The sequence below is a fragment of the Pistacia vera genome, unplaced genomic scaffold (genome assembly GCF_008641045.1).
Source record: "Pistacia vera cultivar Batoury unplaced genomic scaffold, PisVer_v2 Contig67, whole genome shotgun sequence".
NCBI lineage: Eukaryota > Viridiplantae > Streptophyta > Magnoliopsida > Sapindales > Anacardiaceae > Pistacia > Pistacia vera.
The window spans coordinates 550,168-553,796 of NW_022196523.1; positions in this window are offsets into that span (position 1 = coordinate 550,168).

Below are 3,629 nucleotides of genomic sequence, written 5' to 3' on the forward strand. Positions count from 1 at the left end.
AAGGAGAAAGAAATAAGGAAGAAAGAAGAAGAAGGGAATTAAGTAAGGAAAGAATCAAAGAAAGAGAAGAGTTAAGGGATTTACTTACTCAGCATTTGTATGCTCACCCCGTTGTTTTTCCATGTTTTTGTAGGAAATAGGTGAGCAGCGGTCAGAAGGACGTCGACAAGCGGAGAGGATTGGCATTACTATCCACCGTTGCTAAGTTTTTGCACTTGTTATTTTGATGTATGTAAAGAAGTATATTTTATAAGTAAAGAAAAATTTGGGCCCAACTAATTTCCTTATGCTATTTATGTATATTTTTATTGTATATGTTCTAAAGTATACTAGTAGAAAGAAGTCATTACAAAATCCTTATGGTTATGGGGTCTTTTATATCTCAAAAGGCAGACTTAGATAGCACTAAATCACCAAGTGATCAAGACGAAGATGATTATTATGCAGTGTTCCATAACCAATTATGATTTCAATGACTCATCAAAAGACAAGAAGATGAATGACTCAGCATCACCTGTATCACATTTTCAATAATTTTGGTAGATATTTTCTGCATGACAATTTCATCAAAGATTCCTTCTTATCAACAAGATTATTTTGTCAACCAGTATGATGACAAGACCTCAATAATTCAAGACAGCTCATCAGCTAATTTATTTTTTTTATCTATTGTAATAATTACCATGGATTCAAGTATATTTGAAATTCGTCTCCTTGTAGTATAAATAGATGTAAGTTTGTGTGTTGTAGGCAGAATGTTAGAGAGAGAGAGAGAGTTTAGAATTCTCAATGTTCTTAGTGTGTTCAATAAAAAGCTTTGTAAAATATTTCATCTTCCAGCAATAAAAGTGTGATCTTCATCAAATATCACTTGTAAGTTTTCTATTCAAAATTTTACACATTTATTATCTTATATTCATTTTACTATTTATATCAGAACCATTTCATTATTTTCATAAATACATGCTTTTTACATGATTTTAACGATCCTGCTTATAAATGGTATAAGAGCCACAGACCTATCTTGCAATATAGGCATTGCACCCAAGGGAACTCTCACTCATGACCTAATGTCGAAGTGAGGCTCTCCGCCCTTGGGTGCTGAGTCACCTGTTAAGTGGTGATTCATGGTTCTGGTAGGTATCTTAACTAGGCATAGCCATGAAGGTAGTGGTGGTCTCGATTGTCTGTTGGTCAATGACAGTGTATCGTAAGACCATGGTCCCAGATTGGATCTGTTGGTCAGTCTTTCTCTCATGCTTAATCGGTGCGGCCTTCAAGTAATGGAAATTTTATTGATAATAAATGTGTAAAATTTTGAATAGAAAACTTATAAATGATATTTGATGATGATCGCACTTTTATTGATGGAAGATGAAATGTTTTATAAAGCTTTTTTATTGAACACACTAAGAACACTGAAAATTCTAAAGTCTCTCGATAATATTCTCTCACAAGCTCTTGAGTTCTTGAGTTCTCAAAGTTCTACCTGCAACACACAAACTTACATCTATTTATAATAAAAAGTCATAGATTTCAAATACAACTAAATCCAGAATTATTATTACAAAAGAGAATAAAAGATAAAGTCGTTGATGAGTTGTCTTGAATTATTGAGGACGTGTCATGATATTGGCCGACAAAATAATCTTGTTGATAAGAAGGAATCTTTGACAAAATTGTCTTGCGGAAAATATCTACAAAAATTGTTGAAAACGTGATACAGGTGATGTTGAGTCATTCTCTTCTTGTCTTTTGATGAGTCATTGAAATCATAATTGGTTATGGAAAACTGCATAATAATCACCTTCGTCTTGATCATTTGGTGATTTTGTGCTATTTGAGTCTACCTTTTGAGATGTAGAAGACCCCATAGCCATAAGGATTTTGTCCATTTGTTGAGTAGTTTGGCATTGAGCCAATTTAGCCATAAGTTTTTATTTTTGTGTTAAAATTGTTGATTGATGTAGTGGTTGACATAAATGAAGGCGTTGAGTAATCCATGCTTGTACTGCTGGTAGACTTACATTTTGAACGGAGAAACTAGGCCACCATTTGATAAAGAATTTCCTTCGTAATTCTCTAAATTATCTAAGCAATTAAGAAATTATTTGATAAACTAGCAACCGTTCTTCACTGTGATTGAAAATTTTTGTGAATCATTGATATCCTTCCTTAATAGCAGGAAGGAAAATTTGTTCATTGAACCAAAAAAATGAAACCATTGTTGAATCCATTTTGGGAAAGTTTCTGGACAGGCTTTGTCAAAAATAAAAAACCAAGAATGTGTAGCATGTGATAAACAGAAAATATGGAACCAGGCTTTTTGATAATCTTTGTAAGAAAATTCTTGAGGAACAAATGATTGTGAAAATTGGCTTTTGTTGTAAATACCAATTTGCCAATCTTGAGGTCTTAAGACTCGTTTAATTTTACATTTCGAAAAAGCAATTTTATTGAATCATTTTTGTCAGGATTATAAGTAATATCAATAGAATCAGTGTCAACTAAAATAAATTCATAAAAAATTCCTGTTTTTAACCAATTATCTGGAATAAAAAGAAAATATATTGGGGATATATGTGATAAAGTTTCTTGAAAGGTTTGTCCCTAGTATTTGGGTTCAATACTACAAATTGCTTGAGTAGATTCCTTTTCAATGTATTGAAGAGGTTGGTTGATACTAGGGGGTTTTGATGAAGAGGGTACGTAAGGTGTTGAAGGAGTAGATAAGGCAATGACTTGTTGGTAATTCTTGGGTGGAGATGAAGATACAAACTCTTCATCTAAAAGACTGAAACAATTAAGTTGGGTGATAATGGTTTTTTGTTTATTGGTTTTGGCTTGTTTTGAAAGTGGGGTAATAGGTTGCTGAGGAATCATTGTGTACGATGCTTTTGATTGCGGAGTACGTTTGGATTTGATGGGAGTGCCCATCATTTTCTGTCTTCCTCCCAAATGTGTCTTTCCCGTAAAAGTTTGAGGGAAAAGATTTAGGGCAAACACTTTTAGATTTTTGTATTTTAGGATTTACTAGTATGCTTAAGAATTGGTAGGATAATGATTCACCAAAAACTCATAAAAATCAAATATTACATGCAATAAAAAAGATTAGAAAAATTAAAACAGAAGGTACTAGTCATATGAAATATGAATAAGAAGAAGGAGACGTTGTCTATACACTAATTTATGCAATAACTAAAAATTTTGCAGGAGATCCAACAAGTTTTCAAAAAAGATCACAAGAAATATTATCAAACTTAAGATGTCCAACAATGGAAAATTTTAGATGGTACAAGGATATGTTTTTACAAAACGTATTTACAAGAACAAACTGTAAGAAATCCTATTGGAAAGAAAGGTTCCTATACAGTCTATCAAGAGTATTTAGTCAAACTGTTAAAAATGCATAATATAAAAAATATGATGGAAATATACCTTATGAAGATTTAACTTATGGAGATTTAATTAGTTTTTATTAACAATGAAGCTTTAATAATTTGTACTGATTTAATATTAAAAGCTAAATTAAAAAATGAATTAATACATAAGAAAACAAAATTAAGTGGATTTTGTAACCAATATGGTTATGAAAAAATATTACCTTCCTTTGTTAAATATAAAAGAAA